Raw genomic sequence first — 13,791 nt, forward strand, 5'->3', positions numbered from 1 at the left:
TACCAAACATTTTTTTGGTTGTTGTTTTTTTTTTCAGAACAGCATAAGAATAGTCCTTTATAATAGTAATAATATTTTTCACATTTTGCTCATCCTACTCATTCCTTCCCAACAGAATGTGTGATCTGTCCTTGTGGATTTAATTGAAGTTCTTCCCAAGTCAGACTGAGCTGTGTCTTTTCTACCCTTTCTTCACTGTCACTTCTTCCAGTATCAGCTGCAACAAAACAATTAACAATGGGATAAATTTCTTAAGGGATAAGTAGTTGTATTCAGTGACTGAGGAAAACTTTTTCCAACCCACTAAATGTTATATTTGAAGAGGATGTTGTCATGAATGAGGGTTTTGGCTGCTTAAACAATCACCATAAAATGTCTTGGTAAAATGCAAGATTTGCAAAGGAACAGTTTTACCAGGTTCAATGTAAAGGTTCACTCTTTTACTTACTACATGGATGAAACATGCAAAGAAAAACTGGACTAGAATCAATTTGGGATTATTCACATGGACACCAGGGATGCAAAAAGATAAGGAAGCAAAAGGCTATGGTGGCACTTAACGTTTATAAAGTGATTCAATAGCATTAACTACAACTACAACAATTACTTAATTACAGATCCAAGACAACAATATTTATGCTATAATCTATTTACGCACACATAAGCCTGTATTCACATGTGTGCCTAGCAAAAATTCTCAGCTTCAGAAAAATATGTCAAAGTCCCTTGTGTTTCTCAACAGGCACCTTGATAAATGTGTGTGGACAGGGAGTATCAGATTAGGTCTTATCATCAACAATGGCCTTTTGAACATTGCAAACTTGGAAGGCAGGAGGATGTACCAGAACAGATATTTAATGGCAAATCCATCAATTGATAAAGCTATCTGATAAATTTTTGAGGTTTTGCCACGTCCACATGGCTTTGTTATAGGATCATAGCCTGGGAAAGGTTATGAGAGAGTTTGTTCTTCCAGGAGCTGTCCATAGTCCATGGCTGAACCTACTGCCACAAAAATGTGATTTAACAATGGTTATTTGTAATTAATGTGAGCTCTCCCTAGATCATTATCATAAACTATGAACTATTCGATTATCATGAGTATTTCCTTGTGGAAGAATCATGATATTCTGGGAAGATAAAATGTTCCAGTGTGAAACCAATTAAAAATCTTTATTTTAATGTATTTCGTAACTGCTACAGTGAATCATCGAGGCCAATCTATGAAATAAGTGTGTAAGAGACGTCTTACACTGTTCTCAGTCATGTTAAGAAAGTTTCATACTGTTTTAAGTGCCATGTATTTTCACTTGGTGAAACATAATTTTTATAATATTCTTGATTATGGTTTCAACAGTATTGATAATTGTTTAATTCTTTCAATGGTGGAATTTAATCTGTTACTAAAATTATTTTTATCAAATATTTCCAAGCTAGGAAATACATGATATTTGATATACCTAGCACAAACTAGGTCCTGGTGCCTATGCCAACGAACAGATGATTGTTCAACTGCTACTGAAGACGGTTAGTTCTGATGAACACTTCAGTCATGAAATATACAAAAATTGTTAATAGATTACCCAAGCACAAAACTGAATGCTCTCAAAAAGGGCCAAAAATAAGATGCAAATTCTTAATTTAAATGTAATTTAAATCTTTCTACATGGAAAAGTGTCTGACCTACAATATTACTAACTAATAAAATTAGTCAGAAAGGTATTCTTAGCATTATTAATTTCTTCTAGTGGGAAAGTAGAACATGTGATATATTAAAAAAAGTATAATTTACATTAAAAAGTAAATAAATGTAAAGGACAGGAAAAGAAAATACTTATTAGTAAATTATATAAACATTTATTTTGCTATGACAGAATGAAAATGGAAGAGAAAACAGTATTTAAAGGCACATTATCCATCCCTTTGTGATGGCTGGATTATGATTTCATCTCTTCCCTTGCCCTTCCCATCCCCTTCCCCTTATCTTACAGTTAAACTAAGAGATTATTTTATATTCTTTTCTCAAATTCATGCATATTATTTTTTTTCTAGTTCAGCCTATCCTTTACAAAGGCTGCCAGTGTTGAACTATGGTAGATCTTGAATTGTTTCCTTTTTTTTTCCTCAAGAGCAGTTTTTCTACCATGTGAGGCTTCAAACCAAAAAAAAAAAAGAAGAAAGTAATTTTAAAATATGTGTGTAAAAATGGCTTGTAGCCTTTCCAGAAAGCCAGATTTTTAAAAGCCAGAATAGGACCAAAATATTTGCTGTAAATTTCCCTTTAGCATCCAGGCAATTAGCTCATTTTTCTTTTATCTTCCATAAGCTCAGTACTCTTTGATGTTTTCAAAACTGTCAGGGAAGTGGCCTTTGATGTCTTCAAATCAAAACTAGATATCCATCTGGAAGATACGCTTCAGTCAAGTACACATTATTCAGCTCAGTGCAAGGATAACCAGGTGAAATTCTACAGCCCATGTTTCAAAGGTAGTCAACCAGATTAGCTAATGGGTTTTTTGCCATTACATTTTATGAAGCTATAAAAAATGAAGCACTATGCATCTTTATACAGAGCCTCAAAAGGGGATCGTAAAAAGAGGTATGAGAGAAAGCAGACATTGGTACAGAATGATGAATTTTAGATCATGATAGGACATAGAACAGTGGGGAAAATCAGAAAGATCAGAGCAGGACAAGTTTTTATGCAAAAAATGTCCATTGCAGATAGAGCTGTAGAGCTTCCATTCTGTGGTTACTCTAACTCAGAGTAGCAACATAAAGTAGAACATAAGATGCCTAGAAGAACCATAACCAGGCAACAACAAATATCTAATCATGGCAGAGTTAAGTCTACCTTTTCTGTTGCCTACATTCTTGTCTGGGCAAGTTACTAAGTTCCATCTCATTCTTATGAGATCTCTTCAGCAGTGAACTATCTCTTTGACTGGATAATGATTTTGAAAGTTGCTGTCAGAGCTCCTCCTTCTACAAGCTGTGCAATACCAGTAGTCCCATTCTCAGAGGCAAAAGGCCTTCAACTTCTAAAGACTCACAACAGATGCATCATTTATTTACCCAAGAGTCAACATAAGCCTGCTCTGTCAAATTGTCACAAATGTTGACACTAAATACTTTTCCATTTCTGCTCCTAAATATTTTGACATTTTCTCATCTATACATTTTTTAAACATGTCTTTTTCCGAATGGTGTTTTGTATTTTAAAAATTGTTTTATTTAAATAAGTCCCTGTAATCTTGTAATTTACATTGCTTAGTGAGACTTCTACCATTCCTTGACAAAGGTGCAAGTTCTTGGAACACGATGTTTCATCTTATCTTTCACTGTTTTCCTTTCCTTTTCTCATTGTCATCAAATTAATCTATCAGAATTACTGGCTTTGTAGCTCTATTTCATTCTGAGGTTTTGCCCTACACTAGAGCATGTTCTGCGTAAAGGTGCAAATTAAAGTTTCTGCACACTACTTTTCTGAGAAAAAGAGGCTGCTTCCAGTGGTTTATCTAAACTAGAGGAAGTTTTCTAAAGCCTGAGTTAATGAAACATAGTTCATTACCAAAAGATGTAGCGACTGTACTAACTCAATTCCTCTTTGTGCTTGCCTATTGTTCTCATTGTTCTTTTGAGATAATAAAAGGACTGAAGTTATACTAAAGATCTTCATTTTCTCTCTTGGTTCTTCCCAGCCAGAATGCTATCTAAGGATGAGTTCTACATACTTGGTGGAAAGTTTAATATGCAAACTGACCCTCTCTTCCCATTATACAATTTATTCCCCAATCAGGGAAACACTCAGACCTTCAGACATTTTGGGCATGTTTCCGGGGGTCTTGCAGTCCATCTGGCAACCCTAATAAGTCTTACAGAACAGAGAGAAAAGAAACTTCTAAATGTGTCTGCATTGTCACATACATGCCAATATACATATCCCACCACCTAGATCATATGTAAAATCAAACCAAATGGTCATTATAAAACCTGCCTCTCCACAGGATTAAATTAATTTCTTACACGTATATTGATTTACCTGCCATTACTCTGGAATTAAATTACTGTAACTAAGCAGAATTTAGTTGTCTTTGCATTAGGAATAAACTGGATACTGCATCAACATTTCAGGGAAAAGTTAGCCAGGATATTAGCCTAAGTGCAAATATTTAAAAGTTTACACATATAAACATATGCAAAATGCTTGGTGAGTGCACACAAGCTGCAACTGCATACGAATGGAAAAATGTGCTTTTTGAATAATGTTTTTAATCCACAATACACAGAATTTCTCATGTTAAACCTATAAATCTTAAGAATCCTTTTTAAGGAGTTTTAAATTACTAAAATTCTTCTATATTAATAAAAAAGAGCTTCACTCAGTTTTTCTACTGGCATTTTGTTCCCTTCTAGCACACCTATACCTGCAATTGTTATGCCCTTTATAGAGCCCTGTAGTCTCTACATAACTTCATTCTAATTCTGAATTTTAGTCATGTAATCAGAGAAGAAACTTAATTTTAGAGGGTTTCTTATCTAATTCATTAAACCAAAACAACCAACCAACCACACAACCAACTCCAGCAAAGTAGCTTTTATTAATGCTGAGATATGAAAAGCCCCTTTGTGAGAAACATTCTGGCACTCACAAGCCTCTCTAAAAGAGGCTGCTGTGTACATCCCTTTTGAAACTTTTCTCTTAATTTTTCCCCACTTCCCCTGAATTAAGCCACCATATCTCAGGTCATAGCAAAGGCAGCAGCAGGCCAGAGTGAAGGCTGCTCATGCTGTTGCACATTGAAGAGAGAGTGTTGACCGCTGTGAGAATCATAAACCTCTCAGTTTGATGATCAACTGAGCAGTAAATTAATTAATCATCATTTTATGCCTCATCAAGCACTTTGCTGAGGCTCTCAACAGGGGCCAGCTCAATTAGCCAATGGGAAGCAGACTGTTTTGTTTAGCTGGGTGAGTCTTCCATAAACAGAGGAAGCTTTGACAAGCTAATAAATATGTCATCTGTCTGTGTCACTAGCTGCAATGTGGCTCCACCTGTAAAGTAGTGGGATTATGCTTGGTATGTTGGATAGCAACTTGAAAGAATGAGATCTAGTTATCCTAACTCCTTCTCAAACAAAGCACTTCTCATAGCTTACCAGGATCTTTAGCCAGTGAATTTAGGCTTGATTTTTAGGAATCAGATACTTATTTTTGATTACTTAAACATATTATTTATATCCTTTTATAAGAGATTCTTGTCTTTGGCACAATAAAACCAGTCAGATGTGTTTATAATTTTAAAAGGCTTATTTCCATTTATTTCCTCCCTAGATAAAAAGAAAATGCCCACTCTCCACAATAAATGCTGGTGATAACAAGCTTCTCAAGGTAAAAGCTTTTGATTAAGTGGCAATAATGCTTCTGTCAAAACAGACAGGTTTGAAAAGTCCTTGTATCAAATCCTGCGGTTCCACTGAAGTCACCAGAATTGCATCAATCTAACTGCAGCCAGAATTCAGTTCCTGTCTCATTAAGCATTTCATCATTCAGAATGGAAAACAGAAATATCTGCATTTAGAAGTTTCAGCCTTGAACCAAATCACTGACTGTTGCAAATTTGTGCCACTGACTTTCATGTACCTTTATGGTCATAAGGGCCCATTATGAGTTTCTAATCTGATTTTCTGCATAACCTTGCCTATAACCTCTGCCTGAACAAGAGATAATCACTAGCACATCCAGTATTTGCCGAAAGATTTCAGATGGTGGAAAATCCAGCACATCTTTTGATAAGCAACTCCTATAATTAATTAATTATTGTCAGAGGTAAAAATGTGCACCTTATTTCAGATTTTATAACATCAAATTCAAAATATTTATTTATATTTTTCCTAAATCTTGTTCCAGGGAAAGAGGCCCTAGGTTTATTTTAACAGATTATTTTAAAAGAAGCAGTTCTCCCAATTTTTTTGCACTCTCCTCTCTTAGAAAAATTAGAAGTATTCTTGGGAGACTGAATAACATTATCATTCACTCAGCATCCCGTAGTGTTGTGCATAATACTGACGTATTGCCAGAGCTGGACAGAAACACCTTCTCCCTCCTTGTTCCTGGCCATACACACTCAAATTTTATTGAGATACATGTTACCTTTCTACAGTTTTATGAACTTTATTCCACTCCCTGGTTTTGGACCGCACAGGCTGACCAGAGTGGCGAGTTGATTGCACTTTGGTACAATGGTGTTAGAAAGACAAAAGTGATTAATGGATGATTTGTTAGGAAAAGTATCTACAGAGCCCTTGTCTCACTAGTGTCAAGGTACAGCCAAAGTAGAAAGTGCTTTGGTTTCTCAAAAAAATAGGTGTAGAAACAGCAGCAACGTTTATAAGTAGTGACTCCAGGATCTCCTCAAGTGTTCATATAGGCTAGAAGACAATTCCCTACACCTGTCACTCCAGTGGCTAGCAATGGTAGCAGCTCAACTGGAAATAACAGCTTAAACATTGGAAACTAATTTATAAATAACAGCCAGACTTAAAACTTTCTCCTGGAGTAAGATCATTGTCTGAAGGAGTGCAGGTAATACCCAGTGTGACTCAGTTTACTCACTAAGAGGATCCTGCTAGTCTTTGTCCTCCCATCATAAAGTGACTTGTTTCATCTGACACATATTTAACCAAAACATTTAGGCTGCTAAATAGCTCCACCTGTTTCTGAACAATGTACAAACATTCATAGAAAAGTTATTCTATAATCCTTCCAAGCCTACACAAAGGCTAGAGTGTAAAAAAAATCTCTGAATTCCCTTGTAAATGACTGCACACAGTGACGATTCCTTTTAGCTGTTCTATTTTAAACTCAAGTCTGTCTGGTTTTAATCCATTTACTTTTCTTCAGTGATTTCACACAGAACTAATTTTTGGCTATGTGAAGTGACATGTGTTAGAGCCTTTCTGTAACAGAAAAAAAAAACAAAGAAAAAAAACATACAGGAAAAAAATTAAAAAAAAAAAACCAAACAAAAATTATGAGCCAAAATGAGCTCATCAGTATAGGCTGCTATATAGATATCATGAATCATGCCTTTTCTCAGACAAAAGGAAAAGAAACATCAATGGAAATTAGGCACTGGTGGAAAAAATGAAAATATAAAGCTACCACTTAGGCAGTTTTGGATGGTATGGGCTCTCTGAAATAATGGAAGTAACAATAGGATAAATGGGAGTGTCTGAGGAACGGTGAGGGGGGAAAGAGGCATATAGTGACTTCTAACAGCTGGCCTAGAGAAGCAAGAATTGATCCTACCTTTTATCAGGTTGAAGAGCCCTACACAAATCTGTACATAAACACCTCTCTCTCTGCAAAATTCTAGTTCATCTGGAAGGTACCATCGATTTTATTTGACCAGTTTACTTCCAATAGATAGGACTGATCACTGATCATCACCAAGTTTCCAGTATCTGGAGATGTGGTTTCATGGTTAGTTTTGGAGTATTTTTCTCACAGAATTCATGCATGGAAATTAAGAATTGTGTTACCACATATGTCTATAGGAAAGAATATTTGAATTCCATCATATTTTTTTATATACTCCTGTAAGAAAATGTAAGCACACATGCACTCTTTAAAATTTTGGTCCTGTTGCCTAGGTAAATAGGCATCACTATATATTTATTTCTCACAAAACATTTTATTATACATAATTATTTCAAAGGATGAGAGGGTGCCAAATGATACAGCAATAAATTTCATAAATTAAAAACGAGTTTGTTTTGCTAACATTTATGAAACTATTTCTCTTCCCTGACTATTCAGATAAATGGCTGATGTTTCTTCTAAACTTAGCAGTTTTGCCTTACAAGGGTTAGTGTGAACACTGAATTCTGCTTCAGGTCATGTGGGTTCAAAACTCTAGAGTTTCACTTTGAGTTTGATGATTGCTTACTGAGAACCATTTGTCTTCACTCATATAAATCAACATTCAGCAAGAATAGGCCATGATTTCATCAATACTTCAAAACGTGAGCAGACATTTAGCATGTTTTTTAATGGTTACAGATTTCATTATAGTGAAAACTTTGCAGAGTGGTACTCAATAAAATTCTCTGGAAAATATCTGTGTTTCTGTTTGCGTATCTTTCACACTTACTTTTCAATGTCTCTTGAAAACTGCAGAGATTTTTTTCAAGCCTGTGACTTAAACCCAATCTGAAATGGGCTTCCAGTGCACTCACATGGACAGACATTAGAGCCTGATCAGAGGCTTTCACCAACCTCAGGGAACACTGGACTTTGGGCCATTGCTTTTAGTATGTTAATACAAATCCAAGTAAAAATAAATTACATAAAGGAAGAACTTTTACCTTTGCTTTCCTCTTCTAGAAATCTCTGTATGCCACTAGTCTTAGACCAGGAGCAAAACTGAATGACTTCAGCTCATTGTTCCACTCTGCTTTTTTGGATAATTTTCAGTGATAATTTTTCTTTGTTCACAAGATGAAATTTGCTCTGCCTTGTTCTATTTTACAATAATCATTCTTAAAGATACTTTGAAGTGAACAACTCAGAATAATCATAAATCTCACTGTCATACAGACATATGTGAGCTTTCTTTTGAAAGCTTCATTGTTACTCATCTATTCTGTCTGGGATTACCCCAACCCCACACTTTCCATCGTTTATCCCTTTTATGAAGGGCAGAAACTTTAAATATTTTACAAACTCAATTACATTTTGACTAATTATATCACATGAATTTTTTTTATCCCTTTTGTTTTTGTCCAAGACTAATACTGGAATGTGTCAGATGAGTTTATAGACGGTCCCTTTATTCATCCAAAGTGCAATGCTGAAATGAAGAAATGCATAGCACAAAGAAACTTCACTTAAGAGCGTCGGGAATATGACTATGCTAGTGATTAAAGAACAAGATCTAATCTGGTTTCAGGCCTACAGCTGAAAATCATCTTTCGTAGAAGTGTGCCTGCCAAGGTTATTGTAAAATTATCCCAGGCACCAAAGTGATGAATAGTCCCAGCGTTTGCTGTGATATGGATGCCATCCCTGTGGGGCTTCACCAAGCGGGATTTTTCATGTGGACAGACTCACATGGAGGACAGATGGGAAAGAAAACAAAATTAGTTGATCTGAGCTAGAGCAAAAATCCATCTTTTCTTTGCTACCCAGATTGTGTATTTGCCTTTTTTTTTCTTTTTTTTTTTTTCTTTTTTTTGAGGCACAGAAATGTGTTCTTAAATTATACAACTCTTCCTCTTTTTCCTTTATGGAATTATCTGAACCTTTTGAACTGACCTTGGATTTAGTGTTGATTTGCACTCTTGAATTTTCATGCCAGCCTAATTTTAGACATGCTAAGCAGCAAGCCTAATGTCTATCTAAGTTAGCACAAAAATATTGTGTCTGCAATTGCATTAACAACAGCCTTAACCCAAAGCTGAAGACAGGAGGTTCTAACAGCAAAAAAAGTTTCAAATGGAAATGATCACTCAAACTTAGCTTTGTGAAAGTCCAACTAACGAGCCAGTCAAAGAGCAACAGAGACATTTAACAGGCAGGCAAGCTTCCCAGGAGCTAGACCAGGGATGATACCAACAATCCCACTGAAAAAGCACTGTAGCCAGTACCATGCAGAATCAGAGACAAACATGGTTTCGTCAGCACATCTGAGAAAAATCGGCTCTTAGGCATTTTTAAAGCTTGACAACAAAAAGAAGTCTCTTTGATACTTGCACCATTATGTGCTGGTGACAAAGAAGGAAGGAAGGAGTTAAATTATGCTTCCGTTGCATCTGCAAGTGTTGCAGTTTGATCCTGAGATAACCAAAAGGTTGCAAATCTCATACAATCTATTTGCCTAAAAAGCAAGTTCTGGATAAGTCACTATTAGACTGTTTTAAATTTGCACATAATTTTAAATTTTTTGTTAAATTCACATCATTGTGGTTTTGATGTAGGAAGTATTATGCCAATAATGTTTCACAGGGGATAGAAATGCAACAAATACTTGTTGTATTTCTCCATCTCCATTTCTCTCTTAATCAGATTTCCCGGGGTGAGAGGTTAAACTCAGACAGTCAGCAGGGATGTTAGGATTATTTAACTGCAATATAAGTAACACTTTAAGAACTGATTTGTCAGAATGAATTGCAGTCCAGAATGCTTTGAGTTTTCAACTAAATTTGCTCTTGAGATAAAAGGCACTTTTTTAAAGAATCCCAGTTCCTGTTCAAACCATTCCCCCACCCTCGCCTCCAAGGCATTTCTTATAACTCTGATAAAATCACAGACCAGGTGCTCCTTTCAAAATAATAAATTCCAATCTGTCACTAAAAAAAAAAAGGTTAAACAAGTTTATAGAGGTAGTCTGTTCCAGGTGTTATTTTGAAAGTGTATGCCTAATTTATCATTTTTCAGTAATAGTTACAAGTGATAAAGATCATGTAAATACTCTGTATTAGAAATAAGCTTTCATTTTGTCATGCAGATAGTACTAATGACTAAATAGACTTTAATCAGAAGATCTCCACCTACTAACATTAAGACTGAAGAGTAATGCTATAATCAGATTTTCTCTAAAATAAAATACTTGTGTTATAAAAGCAAAAACAAACTGAAAGTCATACACTGATTATATAGCAGTTTTTATAAGAACCAGAAGCATGAAAACTTTTCACAAATCACCTACTTTGGAACAGACTCTGTGTAGGTTCAGTGGGTATGTCTATCAAGTGGAACGACGCAATGGAAACTGCTAACATCTTCCATATGTGGCAGCTTTTAAATTATAGTACTATTTTGGATACAGTGAACAAACTGTTCTGAAACAGAGTACATCAGATGGGTGGCTGGGTTTACCTGTAGTTCCTCTTCCACTGTTTTCAGTCGGTCTTACACAGTTCTAATTTTGCTATCTTCTCCATTATTTATTAAAGTATATAACTAAAAAATACCCTCCGTTTTGCTTAGGAGCTCTGAAATGTGTGCTTTGGCCTATCATAAATCAAAGAAAAGGCTATCATTCTCAGCCATTTTGAAGTTAGGAGGAAAATCCAGGCACCAGTTAAACAAAGTGCATGGGTGTGTTCTTGAGTGCCATTCAATTCAGTGTTTTTCCTTACCTGCAAAATACATCGCTCCATCTCTGTCCGAGTCTGCAGTCTTTAAATCAAGTGTGGCAGCATTTGGGGTAGCATTATGCTGCAAGAAGGTACTAAAGCTTATGGATAGGCTTCCATATGGCTATATATATATATTTCAGGGGTTCCATAAATGACGAGAGGCTGCCTCACCCAAAAGTGAAAAAAATCCTCTCCTATTATTTCCCTCTATGACACTCTTAAGTTCTCTCTCATTTTACCCTGGCTTTCTAAATTATTTTTTAATTAACCGTTCTTTCTTTTTAGCCCAGTCCGTCTCTGTCCCCATACAAATACAGAAGCAGAAGTTAACTGCCCTGGAACCTTCCTGTTGAACTAATTTTCAGGAAAGTCATAAACAAATCTCACTGTAAACTCAGTTTATAGAGATTACAGGTGATTTAACAAACTCTTAAGGTACAATTAACTATCAACTTAGGACAATTTCCTGTATAAGACTTGAACAGGATGAAACTGCAAATTGAACAGAACTGGAAACTGAGTTTCCTCATACATGTTTAAAGCCTGTTCTTTCAAAGGAAAAGACGCTCTTCCGCACAAAATATTCTGTTATCATTTGAAACTCTGGGGAATGTTTAAAATAACTTCCCTCAAGAAGAAAAAGAGAAACTGAATGACTATGGCTATACAATGTAGATGTATTGAGGTTTCTAAGCGTGGCAGTAAACTTGTACTACTAACACACAACTAAGCTGAAGTCTCCATTGCTTACTTCAAGTTTCATAACACAGAAAACAGTGAAGCTTCGCAGCATTGTGGAGGATTCTGCATGTTTAACTCTCTTGTAGCAATTACCCTTAAGTGTGGAGTCTTTTAGCAAGGTAAGCAGGTTACTCTAAATGGTTTTAATTTTTTTAGGAACAGTAAAAGAATTGGAGAGAAATCTCCAAGTTGTGGTACTTCTTATTAAAGAGTAAATATGTTATTTTATGTTAATTGAAGGGAGATAAATGATCTAATAATCTCTTGAAGCTAAAAACAAGTCATTAATTTATTATGTGAAAACAACACTTAGAAAAGTAACTATGAATTAACATTTTTAGTTGACACTTAGATGTCATATCTAGCTGTGGTTTATTATGTACCATATGAGCGTGTAAGATGCTTTGCATTGCTGCAAAATGTCTTTTACCCCTTCAGGGTAGATTAGATTTCAGTGTTCTGTATTTGTGCATTTTTTTTTCTTTTACTCACATCTTAAAACAATTTTTTTTAAGATGAGAAATATTTGGGTACACTCAATTTTGCTTTTTTCACAATACATTAATCCTGATAGGTAACGAAAAGAATCAATAACTAAGAATTTCCCAAAATGTTTCTTTTACAGCTAGAAACAGAAGGAGGAAATGGTGGTACTGAGCTTCAGCACCAGAGAGCAGCACCATCTAAGAATTGTGATTCAAAATTCCTTCCTTGAACCCCAATCCTGTTCTGGACAAAATAGAGGTACCCCAAATAGAATTTGGGGGCATAGAGTACGTAATTTTCCTTTTGGTTAACTTTTCCAGCTGATACATGTAAAGAAGGATGTCTAGCAGTGCTTAACTTTTTTTTATGACTTTGATACACACCTAACACATCCATTGGTGGAATAGCACCAGCAAGTAGACCACATTTTCACACTAGAGCACATGACCAGTCTAGGTATAACATGAACAGGAAAAGAGTTGTCAACCATAAGATCAGCTTCATACCCCAAACACATGGATTTGGGTTAGCAACATCTAGCCCTTTATTTTCTTTTGTTTGGAATTTATAAATAACAATAATGTCAGAGTGACTAGTAGACATAACTGTTCTCCTTGGGAACGGTTCAGCAATGCCCTCTGGCACTTTTTCAGCTGAGCATGGGAGCGCAAAAGAAAGTCTAAAAAAGCATGCAATTACCCCCAGGAAATAATTACAATGCAAAAAGTACTGGATTGTATAAGTGACATTCCAGTAAACTAGGTGAACTTGTATCATCACCCTGCCTTGCCGCAGGGATATTCCTGCCAAAGGAATATCAACCAGTTCCAAGAACATCCAAGGACAGAGGTGGGCCTGCACATCAGCCTTTCCGGGTCCAAGTCTCAAGGAGTCAGAAGTGGTGGGCAAAGGAAACTCCTGCTAAGCCAAGCATTGATACAGCAAATCCCAAAGGCCAAGGCAGCAAATCTTGCTGGAGGTGATTTTTGACCACCAGGTTGGAAACTAAACCACACCTAAAGCAGCCTTGCTTATGTATGATTTACCTATTCCAAACTTGATGATTAAGAGAAAAACAGGATACAAAGCATTTTATATCTACTTTTCACTCTCATGAGAGCAGGATCACTCTGTTCCCTCTTCTTGAACTATGTTTTAACTTCAAAGTTTAGCAAAATGCTGGATTTCTTTCAATTCTAACCTTTTTTTGGCCCTGCTGAAGGAGCTTCTCTTTGTCTGCAACAGGTAGGAGCCATACCAAAACCACCTTGCAGAAGTAATTTTTAGAAGAGCAGACAACTAAGTTGGATGTGGCCAGGTTTCATTCAGCAATTTTCCCACTCACTACAACCTTCTAATCCAACTCAGCTAGCCCCACATGTGTACGCACAAAATCTGTATTTAACCAGGTCCATTTTCT

At 35.9% G+C, this 13,791-nt stretch overlaps 1 long non-coding RNA gene across 3 annotated transcripts in view; it reads right to left on the minus strand.

The window, feature by feature from the left end:
* Positions 1-13,791, minus strand: part of LOC135306522 (uncharacterized) — a 21,554-nt gene continuing 7,763 nt past the window's right edge. For all 3 annotated transcript variants that reach the window (XR_010367336.1, XR_010367334.1, XR_010367333.1), the window contains one exon: positions 1-217. This is a non-coding gene — a long non-coding RNA (uncharacterized LOC135306522). The remainder of the gene's footprint in view (positions 218-13,791) is intronic.

This window comes from Passer domesticus, chromosome 1, assembly GCF_036417665.1.
Source record: "Passer domesticus isolate bPasDom1 chromosome 1, bPasDom1.hap1, whole genome shotgun sequence".
Taxonomy (NCBI): domain Eukaryota; kingdom Metazoa; phylum Chordata; class Aves; order Passeriformes; family Passeridae; genus Passer; species Passer domesticus.